This window comes from Jaculus jaculus, chromosome 13, assembly GCF_020740685.1.
Source record: "Jaculus jaculus isolate mJacJac1 chromosome 13, mJacJac1.mat.Y.cur, whole genome shotgun sequence".
NCBI classification, from domain to species: domain Eukaryota; kingdom Metazoa; phylum Chordata; class Mammalia; order Rodentia; family Dipodidae; genus Jaculus; species Jaculus jaculus.
The window spans coordinates 27,702,073-27,720,892 of NC_059114.1; positions in this window are offsets into that span (position 1 = coordinate 27,702,073).

The following is an 18,820-nucleotide window of genomic DNA, read 5'->3' on the forward strand; positions in this document are numbered from 1 at the left end:
TCACCCAGGAAATAAGGCCAAGAATCAACCAATGGGACCTCATGGATTTTAAATGCTTTTGGACAACAAAGGACACTTTGAATCAAACAGCATGCAAAATGAGAGAAAATATTTGCCAGCTATACATTGGACAAGATGGCTGATAACTAGAACATACAAACAACTCAACAAAACTAAATAGTAAGAAAAATACCTCAATCAAAGTTGGCTTGTTGCCAGGTACCAGCACTTGGGGGCTGAGGTAGGAAGGCTGACATGAGTTCAAGGCCACCCTGAGATTACATAGTGAATTCCATGTCAGTCTGGGCTAGAGTGAGAACCTACCTCAACATTCCCCCCAAATGGGCTATAGAACTGAGTACAGAGTACTCAAAAGAAGTAATAGACACTCTAAATAAATAAACAAAGCAAAACAGCAATAAACTTACAGTTTTTAAAAATATTTATTATTTATGTCTTTTATTTGAGAAACAGAGAGAGGCAGAGAGAGAGAATGTACAACTCAGCCTTCAGCCACTGCAAACGAACTCCAGAAGCATGCACCCCTCTCCCTGTGCATCTAGCTTATATGGGTCCTGCGAAATTGAACTGGGGTCCTCCAGCTTTGCACGCATCTCTCTAGCCCTAAACTTACAGTTATTGACTAGATATAATCCCTAGTAAAAGGGGGGGGTGAGAAAAGGAAAAACAGGCACAAAAACTAGGAGGTGGGGCTGGAGAGATGGTTTAGGTTAAGGCACTTGCCTGCAAAGCCTAAGCACTCATGTTCAAATCTGCAGGTTCCATATAGCCACATGCACAGTTGTGTAAGTGCGCAATGTTGTGCATGCGCCACAAGGGGGGGTTCATTCGCAGCAGGCTGAAGGTCCTGGCACGCCCTTCTGTCTCTGCCTCTTTCTCTCAAAAACAAACAAAAAAAACCCTAGGAGATGGGCATAGTGCTGGAAAGTGCTCTGAGAGCAGGTGGAAAATAACAGATGCCAACTGATTTATTAAGTAGGAGATCCTGCCAGTTACCAAATCAACCAGCCGGTCAAGAAGTACACGGTCCTGCAGTAGTGGCATACGGCTGATGGAGGCAACCACGTGCTCACGGATCGGACGTGAGACCAGCTCCGTGGGGTAAACCTGTGTGTGGCTCTGCGAACCAGGCCAGATGCCCTAGAACAAGAAACCAGCAGGCTCCAGAGAGAACCTCCACTGCTCTAACAAGAGCGGATATACACACCAATATATCCTTCTAACGACCGCTGACTGTCTGCCAGGCGATGGGCCACCTCCGCCTCATCTGCCCAGACCCGGAAGTCGTTATAGGGGAAGTGGTGACAAGAATCCTGCTGTCACGGCTAGCCAGTTTCAGGGAGATGGCGAGAGACACGGGGTCATGCAAACCTCATAAAAACAGATCCAGTCTGCAGAGAAAGCAAGACTGAATCAGAACTCCAGCTTTCCCACCAAGGCTGGGGAGCCTCACAGAACAGGGGCGGGAGGATTGGAAGAGCCTCCGGGCGGGAGGAAATAGCTGAGACGCCATGTTTCTCCATCCCTGCAGAGACCGACTGAGGCCTCTTGGTCCCCAGAATGAATTACCAAAACCCACCCAAGACCCTCAGCAGAACTGGGGTGGGAAAGAGGGATTATGTGTGCAACCTCTTTAGAATAAAATTCACTTTTTTCAAAAAATGATAGTAAATTATTTAAAAACCTAGAAGGAGGGGCTGGGACAATGGATTAGGGAATAAAGCATTTGCCATGTAAGTGTGGGCTCCTGAGTTCAGATCCCCAAACCCACCCACAGTGGGTGATTACTTTCCAGATGTTACTATGACAATGCTTTGTACCTTAACTTTTGTGACCCTAGACACTCAAATAGAAGAATATGGAAAAGGTTCCCAATAAGTCAGCTAAGCATTCAGCCTTAGAAGACAGAGCACACAGGGCTGGGGATGTAGCTCCGGAGGCAGGGTGCTTGCCCAGCATGCACTATGTTTGGGTTCAGTGCACAGCACCTAATGAAGCTGGGCATAGTAGGGCACCTCTGTGATCTCAGCGCTGCGGAGCTGGAGGCAGAAGAATCAGCAGTTCAAAATCGTTAGTGGGGTTGGGGAGATAGCTCAGTGGATGACACATTTGTCTATAACTCTCTTGAGTACCTGAGTTCAGATACCCAGACCCTACATAAAAGCCTGAAGAATGACAAACTGCCTCTAATGAAGTGGAGGGCAATGATCAACTCCAGAAAGTCATTTGCTGACCTCCCCGTGTAAACCATGGCATGTAAATGCCTGCAGTCATACACATAACTACATATCATATACATGCAACTACAAAAAATTTTAAAACATTAAAACTTTAAACAAAGAAGCTCAAGTTCATTCTCTGCTACAAAGCAAGTTCAAGGCCAACATGAGCTACATGGAAACTCATCTCAAAAAAGAAGTTAGGAGAAACCACCAGGGAAGATACTCAACAGTAGACACTGCCAGGCTTAAATTTGGCCAGCAAGGCCAAATGAGCCAACAGGTACAATAGTGGCACATCTGTCATGGTGGAAACCAACTGCCCTGTAATTGGACTAAAGGCCCACTCCATGGGAGGGAACACATCCCTGATACTGAAAACCTAAAACAGGAGTAGTCATGAGCCCTAAGGGTGTAAAGTCTGCTGCTGTCTGGCTAAATGTATATACTATGCTCACCAAACTACCCAGTAAGCCCTTCTCTTAATGTTCATACCTATATGCTGCTCTCACTTTTGGTACAGAAGCTTCTCTTTTCGGATGGCAGTGACCTTGGGATGACTCAGAAGGCATTGTGGTGCTGGAAAGAAGTGACAGGAGTGCTCAGCACTGCAATATCTCTATCACACCTTTCCAAGATTCAAGGTCTATTGCAGAAGAGGTAGCAGAAAGAATGTAAGAGCCCTAGGAAGGATAGAACTCCTTACAACGTGCTCCCCCCAGACACAAAATGGCCTGGATATCCATGACCTCACAATGCCTGACACTACCTATACAAGACCATCATAATAGGAGGAAATGATGATGACATCAAAATAAAAGAGAGACTGATTGAGAGGGGGAGGGGATATGCTGGAGAATGGAGTTTTAAAGGGGAAAGTGGGGGGAGGGAAGAAATTACCATCAAATATTGTTTATAATCATGGAAGTTGTAAATAAAAAAAAATTTTGAATAGAAAAAGAAAAGTCAGGAGCCAGGCATGGTGGCACATGCCTTTAATCCCAGCACTCAGGAGGCAGAGGTAGGAGGACTGCTGTGAGTTCGAGGCCACCCTGAGACTACATAGTGAATTCCAGGGCTAGAGTGAGCCTCTAACTCAAAAACCCCTCCCACTCCCCAAAAAAAGAAAATACAGAAGGAAAAAACTACAAATAATGTCAAATAAATGAAAAACAGAAAATAGAGAACAGTAAAGCTGAAAAAAATAATAGTAATTAGATAGAGTCCACGCACACCACATACATGTACAGAAATCACATGTGGAATTCTGTTAATAAGCACAATTCATATGTGTTAGTGAAAGGCCCAAATGATTCACACATTCACCTAGGTTTTTTTGGTTTTTGTGGGATTTTTTTTGTTTTTTCAAGGTAGGGTTTTGCTCTAGCCCAGGCTAATCTGGAATTCACTATGGAGTCTCAGGGTGGCCTCGAACTCATAGTGATCCTCCTCCCTTTGCCTCCTGAGTTAAAGGTGTGCGCCACCACGCCTGGCTTACATTCGCCTAGTTTTAATCAAATTAATCTCTAGAATCATGAAATTCCTATCAAGTTCCCAAAGTTGTTCTTTTTGTATAAACTTTCTCTTGGGGCTTCTTACCCCTAGGCAGATGTGGTATTTTGAGTTCTCTGATGTTCTGTTTTGGGGACCTGGCTGCACATGGGGGCATTCAGCAGTATCCTCACTCCTACTTACCACGCAGCACCTGGAACAACAAAGATGACTACAGACGCTGCCAAATGTCCCAGAGACATGGGGGACTGATAAAGTCGATTGCTCCCCGAGGACAATGGTGAATCTGCATTTTTTTTTTGTTTGTTTATTTTTACTTATTTGAGAGTGACAGAGAGAGAGAGAAAGGAGGCAGATAGAAAGAGAGAATGGGCGTGCCAGGGCCTCCAGCCACTGCAAACCGAACTCCAGATGCGTGTGTCCCCTTGTGTATCTGGCTAACATGAGTCCTGGAGAATTGAGCCTCAAACTGGGGTCCTCAGGCTTCACAGGCAAGCACTTAACCGCTAAGCCATCTCTCCAGCCCTGAATCTGTATTTTTTCAGGGAAAACATTAAAACAACCGGAATATTCATACACAGACACACACACATGCACTTATGTGTGTGTGAATATTTACACAGTGATTCCAGCTACTCAAGAAGATGTGGCAAGAGTACTACAAGCTGGAGGCCCAGAGAGGGCCTTCAAACCAGCTCGGTAATGTAGTGAATTCCAGATCAGCCTGGACAACAGTGAGACCCTACCTCATAAAACAAACCCCCCCAAAAAAGAATTTTCCTTAATAATTACAATGTAATAAAATTAATCAATTTTTACTATTCAAGGACATTATACAGCTCTGACTGAACTTGAGTTTAAAAAAATAATAATTTTATTTTTCATGGTAGGGTTTCACTCTAGCGCAAGTCAGCAACCCCAGCACCTGACAGATGGAGGCTGGAGGAGGGTCAGGAGTTCAAGATCATCCTTAGCTAAAGGGCCATCCTAGACTACATGAGACCCTGTCTCAACTCCCCCTACAAAAAAAGAAAAAAAAAGCCTGGAAAAAATGTAAAATGGCTGGCTGTGGTGGCTGCAAGCCTTTAATCCCAGCAGAGATAGGAGGATCGCCATGAGTTTAAGGCCAGCCTGAAACTACATAGTGAATCATAGGTTGGCCTTAAAAAAAAATTTTAATAAAAATTTAAAATTTATTTATTTGAAAGAGAGAATGGGCGTGCCAGGGCCTCCCTCCAGCCACTGCAAATTAACTCCAGATGCATGCACCACTTAGTGCATCTGGCTTACATGGGTCCTGGGGCATCAAATCTGAGTCTTTTGGCTTTACAGGCAAGTGACTTAATGGCTAAGCCATTCCGCTAGCACCCCCCCAAAAAAAATTTTTGTAAAATAATTACCAATCTCCCATTAACTTAAGGAGACATACAGTTGTGGGGGATTTTTTGTTTTGTTTTGTTTTTTTGTTTGAAACTATTTCTGTTAACGTGGTTAATGTGTAATGGGGTTATTTTTAATACATAAATAAATATTTTTCTATTTAAAAAAAAAATGCTGGGTGTGGTGGCACATGCCTTTAATCCCAGCACTCAGAAGGCAGAGGTAGGAGGGTCACCATGAATTCTAGACCACTCTGAGACTGCATAGTGAATGCCAGGTCAGCCTGGGCTAGAGTGAGACTTTAACTCAAAAAACTAAAAAGAAAAGGAAAGAAAAGGTTTGAAGAAATGTCTCAGGAGTTAAAGGTACTTGTTTGCAAAACCTGATGACCCAGAAAGCCAGAAGCACCAAGTGGCACATGTGTCTGGAGTTTGTTTGCAGTGGCAGGAAGCCCGGGCATGCTTCTCACTCTCTCTTTCCATTTCTCTCCACTAAATACTATCCGGGTGTGGGGCAGCACACCTTTGATCCCAGCACTCAAGAGAGATAAGAGGATTGCTGTGAGTTCAAGGCCAGATCAGCCTGGACTAGAGTGAGACCCTACTTGAAAAAAATAAAATAATAATATTATTATTAAACAAAGTAAAGTTAAAAATAATAAGAATTTAATTTAAAGAATTACCCCAATTATCATAGTAGTTCCACTTGCAAATTCTCCAGTCATAAAATCGTGACAACCAAGACAATGATAAATACAAATACAAATAAAACTAGATTTGAGCTGTCCTTGTAACTGCAAATTTTTTTAAAAGACTAAAACATATTTATGCCCCACACAAATCTTTTCATATCAATCAACTATAAACGTGTTTTTACAGAAATATTACAAAAATGTCACATCACAGTAACTTCTAAAATATCAATTGCAAAAAGGAAGGAAGTAAAGAGGGGAGGAAGGGATGAGGGAGGGAAGATAGATGGATAAATGGAAAGAAGGGAGGGAGATAAAAAGGGAGGGATTAAGTAGGGGAAGGAAGAGAAGGGAGGATAAATATGAGCCAGAGGGAAAATTATATACAGGAGCAATTTCTACAATGATATTAAATTTAAGCGTAAAGATAACAATATATTTTTTGGTTTGTTTGGTTTTGTGGTAGGGTCTCACTCTAGCCCAGGCTGACCTGGAACTCACTATGTAGTCTCAGGGTGGCCTTGAACTCATTTAGACCCCCCTTACCTTGACCTCCCACGTGCTGGGATTAAAGGCATGTGCCACCACTCCTGGCTTGATTTTGTTTTCTTACCTTCTTGGCTGGATTCAAGTCTTTGTTCTCAATTGCTGCATTAAAAAAAAAAAAAGAAAAGAAAGAGAGAGAGAGAAAGAGAAAGAAAGAAAGAGAAAGGAAGGAAGGAAGGAAGGAAGGAAGGAAGGAAGGAAGGAAGGAAGGAAGGAAGGAAGGAAGAAAGAAAGGAAAGAAAGAAAGAAAGAAAGAAAGAAAGAAAGAAAGAAAGAAAGAAAGAAAGAGAAAAAATGAAAGCAGGCTAAACTTATAGCATCAATCAACAAGTTTTTGCAGACTAAAAATAGCATGTTTCTTGCTTTGTGTCAAAGTGAAATGCAAACTAGGTCAATGAACACAGGTCAGAACTAATACATCCGTTGGCCTCTACCAATTATACACAAACCAAAGTACATTTCTGTATCACCCTTCCCAAGTTTCTTCATACATAAAGGGTCTTCTTGCTCTACCTCTCTTACCACTTTTTTCTTGTTAAAGTTTCGAGGAAGGGTCTTACTTTAGCCAAGGCTGGACTTGGAGTCACAGTGATCCTTCTGCCTCAGCCTCCCTGGGGCTGGGATTAAACGGAGAACTTGAAGTCTTACCTCTATTCACTTCTCACTCTGTTTCATAACAGCTCTTCTTTTATCTGTCTAGCTCCTTCATTAAACTACAGAAAATGAGGCTGGAGAGATGGCTGAACAGTTAAGGAGCTTGCCTGCAAAACCTAAGGACCCGTGTTCAACTCTCCAGATCCCACGTAAGCCAGACGCACAAAGGTAAAGAAGCGCAAGGTCACACATGCCCACTAGGTGGGGCAAGCATCTGGAGTTCAAATTCAGTGGCTGAGGCCCTGGCATGGCAATTCTCTCTATCTTTCTCTAAAATAAAATAAAAAAAATTTAACTTCAGAAAATAATGTATCTAAAATCTTGTTACATATGTAGGGCCTAACACATCGTAGATGTTACCAGAGTTTGCACAGAACAACTTCCCTCTCAGTCTTCCCTGGCTCAGAAAGCAATATGGTCCAAACCAGTCACTTAATGCACTACACATTATTGTTCTACACTATTAAAACTCAGGAAGGCAGGAGAAATGGCTTAGTGGTTAAGGTGCTCACCTATGAAGACTAAGGACCCAGGTTCGATTCTCCAGGAACCACATAAAGCAGTTGCACAAGCTGGCATTTGTGTCTGAAGGTTGTTTGCAGTGGCTAAAGGCCTAGGTGCACCATTCTCTTTCTATCTGACTGTCGCTCTCAAATAAATAAAATAAAAATAATTTTAAAAAAGAAACTCAGTCCTTTCCATTTCTATGATCCTTCACTGAAAAGCCATTTATTGTTGTTACCTTATTAGCTTCCCAACTAAGCTGTCAACTGTTTGAAGTCTATAATCAAATGTATTTTTTCAGATTCTACTGGATCTTTAGCAAAGTTTAGTATATGCTGAATATTTGAAATATGTCCAGTATCATAGGATGCAACTAACTAAATTATTCTTTAAAGAAATGTTTCATCAGGAGGCAGAGGTACAAGGATTGCCATGAGTTCAAGACCAGCCTGGGATTACAGAGTGCGATCTAAGTCAGCCTGAACTAGACTGAGAACATATTTCAAAAAGCAATTAAAACTAAAAAGAATATTTGGGGCTGGTAAGATCATTTAACAGTTAAGGTGCTTGGCTGCAGAGTCAAAGGACTTCAGATTGATTCCCCAGGACCCACATAAGCCAGATGCACAAGGAGTGCATAGGTCTGAAATTTGTATGCAGTGGCTGGAGGCCCTAGCATCATGCTCATTTTCTTTCTCTCTCTCTCTCTCTTAAAGAATAAAAATATACATTAAAAAAAAGAATATTTAAGGGGCTGGAGAGATGGCTTACTGGCTAAAGGCACTTGTTTGCAAAACCTGACAGCCTTGGTTTAATTCTCCAGTACCCACATAAAGCCAGATGTACAACGTGGCACATGCATCTAGAGTTCGTTTGCAATGTCAGGATGCCCTGGTATGCTCACACTCTGTGTCTCTGTCTCCATCTTTCCCATAAATAAATAAATAAATAAATAAATAAATAAATAAATAAATAAATAAATAAATGTGTATATATGTGTGTGTGTGTGTGTGTGTGTGTGTGTGTGTAAAAGAATTTAAAAAGAGTATCCAAAAACTAATAAATAATGTTGCAAATCAATAAGAGGGTATATTACCTAGTTGAATTTTTAAAAGCTGAAGGTTTGTAATATAAAAAAAAATCCATTGTTTGTAAGAAGTATCATATAATAAGTACCTATTAAAATAAAATCAAAATCAGTTTATCTAAAAGGCAGGTGGATATGAAATTCAAACTAATACCTGGAACTAGATTAATATTAAGTTTAAGAAAAGAGAAGATGGCCAGGCATGGTGACACATGACATGATTCCAGCATTTGGGAGACAGAAGTAGGAGGATCACTGTGAATTTGTGGCCAGCCTGGGACAACACACCACATGCATGAATGAATCAACAAAATAAATCTTTAAAAAATAACTTGGTAGCCACTAATAAAATAAAAATTAATTTCTTTAAATCAAGTATTTTAAAGCCAAATTTCACCCAGGTGTGGTGGTGCATTGCCTTTAATCCCAGCACTTGGGAGGCAAAGGTAGGAGGATCACTGTGAGTTCAAGGCCACCCTGAGACTATATAGTGAATTCTGGGCTAGAGTAAGACCCTACCTCAAAAAACAAAAGAACACCACAAAACAAAAATAAATAAATAAACAACAAAATAATAAAATTTCACTTGATATATAAAAATACTTTTATAAAAAATTTAAACCCATAACATTCTAAAGGAATACTATTTCTCTCTTCCAATCTATATGATTCTTAAAACTGTTATTTTTAAAAAAAGAAAGAAGAGTTCAGAGCATTATGTTTAATCATCTGAAAACAGCTAAGATAAAAAAAAAGCATCTCTGGTGCTGAAGGGATGGCTTAGTAGTTCTGGTAGGCTTTGGAAGCAAGTACCTTTATCTACTGAGCCATAAAGCCAATCAATTAATTTATTCTTAAATTCACATTCACTGTACTTAAAGCCCTTTAACTCAAAGAATTAATTCACACATATACTAAAATGTTTTTAATTAATTAATTTTTATTTTTTTATTTTTGAGGTAGGGTCTTGCTCTAGCCCAGGCTGACCTGGAATTCACTATGTATTCTCAGGGTGGCCTTGAACTCTTGGCGATCCTCCTACTTCTGACTCCCGAGTGCTGGGATTAAAGAGGTGCGCCACCACACTTGGCTTACTAACAGATTTCTATGGTGCTCTGTGTTCTAAAACTATTCAAATATCTGCTGATGACATTGAAAATATAAACAAGATTTAGGAACTTGAGCATGAACTCAAACACAAAAGCTACAAAGCAATGCAAAAATGATTTTTTAAATGCGGCAAGGCTGATGCCTCAGTTGTTAAAGCATGTACCATGCAAGCTTGAATGCCTCAGCTTGGATGCCCAAGCACGCACACAACGTCAGGCACGGAGGTGAATGTGTGTAGTCCCAAGGCACAGCTGGCATAGCTGGCAGATCCCCAAAGGAAGCTGGCTAGCTAGGCTGCCACAGTGAGTTCAAGGAGAGACGCCATCTCAATAAATAAGGTGAAGAGGAACTGAAGACACCAAATAAGAAAGAAACCTCTACTTTATACATACACAGAAACACATGTGCTCACACACATAAGAAAACACATATGTGCACACCACACACATTCAAAATTAGACACAATTTTCAAAAGTCACAAAAATCTACAAGAAAACAAAATCATTGCTTTATGCATGTGTTTCCCCTCAGACATACGGAATCTACAGATTATCTCAGTACCCTTTGTTCTAGGGTCCAACAAAATGACACTCAAGATTCTCTTGAAAGTAATGTAAAGTTTGTTTTTTAAAAACAATGCAGGGCTAGAGAGATGCCTTAGCAGTTAGAAGCTTGCCTGGAAAGGCAAAGGGCACAATTTCAATTCCTCAGGACCCACATAGGCCAGATGTACAAGGTGGCACGTGTCTGGAGTTTGTCTGCAAAGGCTGGAGGGCATGGTATGTACCTGTCTCTTTCTTGTTCTCTCTCTAATAAATAAATGAAAATATTTTTTAAAGAATGGAATAATGAAAATGTAGCCCATAAAAAATCTACACCATAGTAAATTTGATTTCTAATGTATTTAGTTTAATTTTTAAAGAATACTTACTTATTAACCATAAGCACTATATCATCTGTCTAGTCGCCTCCCCTTCCCCCTTTTTAAATATTTGATATCATCCTTGAGTCCACTTTTAAAAATATATTTTACTCTTATTTGATAGAGAAAGCAGAAGAGAGAGAAGAGAGAAGAGAGAATGTGCATGCCAGGGCTTCCGGCTACTGAAAACAGATACATGCACCACCTTGTGCATCTGGCTTATGCGGGTCCTGGAAAATAGAGACTGGGTCCTTAGGATTTGCAGGATACTTAACCACTTACTTAACCACTAAGCCATCTCAACAGCCCATCTCCAGCCCTTTTAAAAAATATTTTGTTTTGGGGCTGGAGAGATGGCTTAGTGGTTAAGCACTTGCCTGTGAAGCCTAAGGATGCTGGTTTGAGGCTCAATTCCCCAGGACCCACGTTAGCCAGATGCACAAGGGGGCGCATGTGTCTGGAGTTCGTTTGCAGTGGCTGGAGGCCCTGGCACGCCCATTCTCTCCCTCCCTCTCTCTCTCTCTCTCTCTCTCTTCCTCTTTCTCTGTCTGTCTGTCACTCTCAAATGAATAAAAAATATTTTTTAAAAATTTGTTTTTATTTATTTATTTGAGAAGAGAAAGAAGGGGGGAGAGAGAATGGGCACGCCAGAGCATCCAGCCACTGCAAACAAACTCCATGGGATTGGTTCACCTTGATCTGGCTTATGTGGGTCCTGTACAGCCCTTTAAAAAATATATTAATTTACTTATTGGGGGAGAGAGAGGCAGAGAGAGAGAGAGTTAGGGAAACAGAGAGAGAGAAACAAGAAGATATACAGGCAGAAGTTTATTAGACTTACCAAATATAAGATGTAATTAAAGTGATTTGCAAATACTGTCAAGGAGTATCACTGATTAGTTGGCTATAATTATAAAGCCATCACTTAAGCTGCCTGCTTGTATCTTTGGATTTAATGAGGCCTTTGAGTGGGGAAAACATGACCAAAATTAAAATATTTTTATATAAGCTTAACAATGTTTAACAATAACATCCTCATATACCCATATAACCAGCTAGGACAGGACAAAACATGACTTTTTTTCTTCAGTTTACTTATTAAGCTAGTCATCAGTTTTTCTTTGAATGGTATATCTTAAATTCTACCAGGGTCCTAAGTAGGAAAGAGTCCAGGATAGACAGGGAACAGCAAAGGATTCTTGGGTAATCCCTTGTCTTCAAACAGGTGATATGTTGTATGATCCATGCATTAACATGAATAAATGAATCAGGCCTCACCAGCTTCTTTGTTTTAAATATTTTTATTTATTTATTTGACAGAGAAAGAGGGACAGAGAGAGAAAATGGACATGCCAGGGCCTCCAGCCCCTGCAAATGAACTCCAGATGCATGTGCCCCCGTGAACATCTGGCTAACATAAGTCCTGGCAAATAAGATCTGGGTCCTTTGGCTTTGTAAGCAAATGCATTAACCACTAAGCCATCCCTCCTGCCCTCTTTCATTGAGAGGTAGGCTGACCTGAAATTCACTATGGAATCTCAGGGGGCCTCAATCTCACAGTGATCCTCCTACCTCTACCTCCCGAGTGCTGGGATTAAAGGTGTATGCCACCACACCCAGCTTTTCTTTCTTTTTGTTAATATTTGATTCTTTTTTTATTTATTTGAGAGAGAGAGAGAAAGCAAAAGAATGAGTGTGCCAGGGCATCCAGCCACTACAAATGAACTACAGATGTGTGCACCCCCTTGTGCATCTGGTGTACATGGGTCCTGGGGAATTGAACCTAGGTCCTTTGGCTTTGCAGGCAAGTGCCTTAACCACTAAGCCATTTCTCCAGCCCAAGCCTCACCCTTTTCATTTCTTCTCAAGGTAGAGTCTTACTCCAGCCCAGACTGACCTGGAACTAAAAGGACTAAGCCAACCATAAAAACTCCATTTTGTTAAACATCCTTCATTTTGTTCATGTACTCTTTTTGACCTCAAGTTCAAGGAATAACCAAGCTATTTCCCTGTAACTAAGCCAACCAGTAAGAAGTAAAATCCCATCTCAGAATACCCTCCAAGCTTGACAACATCCTGAAACCAAAACAACTAGTTTCATAGCTACAGTTACAAACTATCTCTCCACCTGGATCCCACCAGTCCTGTTAAAGGTCACCCCAACTCCTCCCTAAAAGTATTACTTTGTTAACCTAGCACTTGGTTGTGGTTTTTCCTTTGAAAGGCTTGTGAGCCACCCTTAGGGTCACAATTGAACTCCTGAGTCTGGCTGCATCCCTGATCATTCAGCTTTGTTTTGCCATGGCTTTAATAAACTTCTTTGGTTTTCCTTGAGCTCAAGCAGTCTCTGCTTCATTATTTGTGCTACCCTGACCCAACATTTTTGGGGGCTTGTCTGGGATCATGTAATTTGGGGAAAGAGGCTCCTGGTCACAGGCCAGCAGGTAAGTGCTTTCAGGTTTCTCTTTTTGGTTTCTGGGGTTTAGAACAATTTGGGGCTCAACAGAGAACAGGCAGATGTGCTATTGGTCTCAGAGCCAGAGGGGACCAGGGGACGCCTTGACCCCTACTCTGGCCATTGGGTTGTTCATCTATGACCCTTTGGGAGGGGATTTGATTAAGTTATATTATGTTCAGATATGAAAATTGCCAAAAAAAATAATCAAGCCAGGCATAGTGGGCCATGCCTTTAGTTCCATTACTGAGGCAGGAGGACTATCATGAGTTTGAGGCCAGCCTGAGACTAGAGCATCAGTTCCAGCTCATCCTGGGCTATTGTGAAAACCTGCCTCAGAAAATAAAACAAAAGTATTATTGCAGGTTGTTTCCATTATCATTAATCAGTTTTTGTTTGTCTTATTAATAAGCTCATAGGACTGAGGAAGTGAGCACCTTTATATTTAGAAATGCACATAAAATATATGTTGTGGGCAAAAGGAAGCCAGGCATAGCAACACACTACTGTCAACCCAGCACTTGTGAAATGGAGGCAGGAGGATTGGTAATTGCTAGTCATTCTTGGCTACTTGTCAGGTTCAAGGCCAGCTTGGGCTACATGAAACCCAGTCTCAAAAAACAAAACAGCAAACCAAAAAAAAAAAAGAGTGAGGTGATGATTGTGGCAAAGGCACTTGCTTGCACACACTGCTGGCTCATGTTTTATTCCCCTAGTACTCATGTACAGCCAGATGCACAAAGTGGCTTATGCATCTAGAGTTTGTTTACAATGGCAAGAGGCTCTGACATATCCATTAACTCTTTCTCTTTCTCCTTGCAAATAAGTAAGAAATAAGTCTAAAAAGAAGAACATGGGCTGGAGAGATGGCTTAGCAGTTAAGGCACTTGCCAGCAAAGCCTAATGACTCAGGTTCAATTTCCCAGTCCCCATGTAAGCCAAATGCACAGAATGGCACATGCATCTGGAGTTTGTTTGCAATGACTAGAAGTCCTGGTGTGCAAGTGTGTTTCCTCTCTCTCTCTCTCTCTCTCTCTCTCTCTCTCTCTCTCTCTCTCTCTCTCTCCAAATATGTATTTATTTAAGAGAGAGTATGGGTGCACCAGGTCCTCTAGCTGCTGCAAATGAACTCCAGGTACATGCACTCCCTTGTGCATCTATCTCAGGCAGAGTTCCCTATGTACGTTAGAGTCAAAAGGGATAGTCCCAGTTACCATATAATAGAGAAGGACCCCCAAGGACCACATGTCCTTTTTAGGATCGTCATAGGCTTCAAAAGAGATAGCTTCTGGAGGCATGTACTTGTACGTGCCACAAAACTTGCACAGCATTTGTCCTGGCAAAAATTGGCTGGCCAGGCCGAAGTCTATGACTGTGACCTTGACCCCGACATCCACCATAATGTTATCTGGCTTTATGTCTTGGTGTACTATTCCATGGCTGTGGCAGTAGAAGATGGCATCTAAGATTTGTCAGAAAATCCCTCGGGCCTCATCCTCCTGCAGGCAGCCCTTCGTGGAGATGTGTTCCAGCAGCTCATTCTGGCAGAATTCCAAAACCAAGTAGAGGTTGTCTTTCGTGTCAACTATCTGAAATAGCGACACCGTGTTGGGGTGTGCCAACATCTTCATTATTTCCACCTCCTGTGCAATTGTGCAAACTCTCCGCCACTTCTCCAGGAACTTGATAGCCACCGTGACTCCTGTGGAGCGGTGGCGAGCCTTTCGGACGCTCAAATAGGCGCCCGTGCCAATGATGCCGAGGTCCTCATACTGAGACCACAGGGTCTCTTCCGTCAGAGACATCGTAGCAGAGCTAAAAATACCAAATAAAATGTTAAAGTAAAAGGTAAAGGAAATAGGTAGCTAACAAAAGAAAGTAAAATAAACAATCAAAATAAAAATCAAAACTGAAAACCAAGCTGGAATAAAACAGAAATCCCACACCAAAGTCTACCCAAAGAAAATGAACCAGAAAGTAAATTCCAAAGAGCCAAAAAAAATAAAGCAAAAGGCAAAAAGGCAAAACCAAAAGAACAAAAATAAAGATAAAAGTAAAAAAGGAAATGAAAGAGGTAGTTAACAAAAGAAAGTAAAAGAAAAAAATCAAAATAAAAATCAAAACTGAAAACCAAGCTGGAGTAAAACAGAAATCCCACACCAAAGTCTACCCAAAGAAAATGAACCAGAAAGTAAATTCCAAAGAGCCAAAAATAAATAAATAAAGTTAAAAGGCAAAAAGCCAGAAGCAAAAAAAAAAAAAAAACACAACTCTACCCTCTTCTCTCCTCTCCTCTCCTCCTCTGTTTCCTCTCCTCTGCCTCCTTTCCCCTCCTCCTCTCCTCTCCTCTCTCTCCTTATCTCCCCTCCTCTCTCCTCCTCTTTCCTTCTTCTCTCTCAATAATGCGCAAAAATCTTCCCACTAACTCTCCTCAGTCCAGGTCCTCTCCCTCTCTCCCTCTCTCTCTCTTCTCCTCTCCTCTCTATTGGCCGACAAATCCAGGGCCCTGCAAGCCCCTTTATATCTGGTCGGGGGACTGCCTCACAATGGCCCCACCCATCCGAGGTCATAGAGAACATGGACTGGACCAATCACAGCTGGCCATGACCAACAGTCACAGAAGGGACCTTGATAGTGTGGGGCTCAGGTGGGCTACAGAGGTTCACATTGAGGCTTGGGTAAATTAAAGCCCCGAGGATGCTTCATGTCCTTTGGGCTCCTCGCTGACACCTGTGATCCCTTCTGTTTCACAGATCTCTTGGTTTCTCCACTGGCCATGCTACCTCCCTCTCATTCTCAGTGATGGTCTCAAGCACGTGCTGCCCCTTCACTGATACTGTCAAGCATGTTCTGCTCATAACACCCAACCCAGTGTCTGTTAACATCTAAGAAGTTGACGTGAAGATCTTTTTCTTGGTTGATTTCTAAGATAGTTTTATTTAATCCCTGAACATTTCCCATTCGATGCACTATTTTAATGGTGTTTTGTGTGTCTATAAAGGGATGCCACTAAACATGACTGGCCATATTGGCTGTGGCCATACTGAGTGGCCACATGGCCTGCCAGGTGACCCTGGCATGCATCCCTAGTCCTGTAGGACAGAGTCTTCAGGGTTGTCAGTGGAATATGCTGTTGACAGCTAATACATAAACTGCTTTTTAAATTTTTCGACTATTTCCTATTATAAACATTGAACAGTACTGTTATGAGATCTAAATAGTATCTTGACAACTGTGACAGAGCAAGAGGTATGTGAGAAAAGCTAAGGGGGGGTTTTGTACCTTGTGCATATCTGCAGTTGACATTTCTCCAAATCCCAGCTCCCTACTTTCATCACCCTATCTAAAGACTTCTCTGCTTACCTATAAAATACTCCACCTTTTCCTCCAGCTCATGGACGATCTTAGTGGCCTCAGCTTTGCCAAACAGTCCAAATCTTCAGCCCAAATGTGCTTCCACCTGGGCTTTGCCAGGTGGCTGACACTCACTGTGGCCTGGTTCCTGGCCCTCTTCCCTGCACTTCCCTCATCTCCTCCCAGTGCTGTGGGCACCTCCTCTTTGTCCACAAATTCCCTGGGGTTCCCTTCATCAGGAACCTCTCCATCCTGCATGTCCCCGGCAAGAGAAGGCCAGTGGTGTGGTGAGAGGAAAGGAGGAATGTCCAGGCTCTGCCCTCAAGGGAAATCTGTCCATACACAGATACACGCAGCAGGGCTTCTATTTTTAAGTCTTTATTTTAAAGTTTAAAACCATTCCTACAAAGGAAGCAGAGGGCATTAAGGCTTGAAGGGACGACCTGGCCCAGGGTCTCCTAGAACCTGATGGGCTTTCAGAGCCAGCTGATGAGCTTGCAAAATCCACACACACCAATTGTGTTTTGAGACAAACTTTCATCCTACAGATTTGGATCTCTACCTTCCCAATTAAGATGCCCAGTGCTGGGATCAGAGTAAGCCACCCAGCCTGGTTCTGGAATTAAAGTTTTCTTTTTCAGTGGGAGCCAGACATGAAGGTGGTACACCCCTTTTAATGTCAGCACTGAGGAGGCAGAGGTAGGAGGATCATCATGAGTTCCAGGCTAGCCTGAGACTACATAGTGAATTCTAGGTCAGCCTGGGCTGGAGTAAGACTCTACCTTGAAAAAACAACTATTTTTATTTTATTTTTACTTTTTGTGGGAGGGAAGCATGCATCAGGATTTTGTTTGCAGTGGCAAGAGGCCTGGCACACACACGCACCCCTTTCTGCTTGCAAATAAATGATGAAAAGGTATTTTAAAATGTTTCTTAAGATCCTATATCCTAGGAAATTCCAAATCTCAAATTCCATACTTTTATTTTTTCTCCTTTTTGTAGGTTATATTTTTACTGATTTATTTGAGACAGAGAGATAGAAAGGAAGAGTGAGTGAGAATGGGCATGCCAGGGCCTCTAGCCACTGCAAACAAACTTCAGACACATATGCCACCATGTGTATCTGGCTTATGTTGGACCTGGAGAATCGAACCTGGATCCTTGGTCTTCACAGGCAAGTGCCTTAACCACTAAGCCATTCCTTCATTCCCTAGTTGTTGTTTTCCTTCTTTCTCTTTATTTCTTTCTCTTTTTTTCCTAGCTCAGGCTGACCTGGAGTTCACTCTGTAGTCTCAGGGTGATCTCGAACTCATGGCGATCCTCCTACCTCTGCCTCCTGAGTGCTAGGGTTAAAGGTGTGCGCCACCACTACGGGCTTCATGCTTTTACTTTATATACTGGAAAGCTGGCATCCAGTCAAGACGAGTGGTTACACCACCCAAAGTTACCCAGAGAAGCAAGGAGTGTGTGTGTGTCGTTCCCCCCTCCCCCACCCAGGCTGAGGAGCTGACTACAGACCTCCTGCTCCCACATCAAAGCGAGGGTGATGGCTTAGAGGAAAAGCTGGGGACCCTTGGTTATTGTAAGTTCTTTGGTCAGAGGCCAAGATTTGAGCCAAGATCGCAATGTGTTAAACTGACTGCAAGCTAATGTACTTCCTCATTTTGTAAATTATTAGGCATTAGGTAACCACCCAATAATCAGATTTCTAGTTTCAAGTTATTTACAAAAGCAATAGCTCCTTGGAAAAACCCAAGTTAAACTAGTAGTTTATGCCGTAGCAACTGCTGATTTCTCTATTTGCTAAGGGTACTTTTGTATCTGCTGTGTATCATAGCAATAAAAGCTGTTGGGAGCCATAGAGCAAAAGCATCTCCATTTTGCCTGGGCCTGTTCGTAAGTCGACTCATTCAGAAAGCTGGTCCATCCAGCTTTCTGTTAGGTACTTCTGGAATGTCGGTCAGCAGACTGTTTATAGAATCTTATCTTTTGCAAAAGGCCAGTTCATGGTCAGGCTGTGAAGCCTGGTGCAGTCAGGATGTTAAGCCATTGAGGCAAGATTAGATGAACACCTAATTACATCCCCTCTAGGTTTCCTGACAATTCCAAGGCCCTAAATCATGTCAGCCAGCTTATTCCCCTCTTTTTCTTCCCCTATATAACCACTGTGTAAAAAATAAAGATTCAGAGACCTTGATCAGAATATAGACTTGGTCTCCTTCTTTGTGTCTCTTGTCTCTCATCCAGGTTAATTTACCTTCAGGTCCTTGTTTGACTCCCTGATGGCCTGGGCAAATAGCAGCATTTTGTTAGGAAAAACTCAACTGGTATCTTTGATGTGTGTGTGTGCATGTGTGTGTTTTGA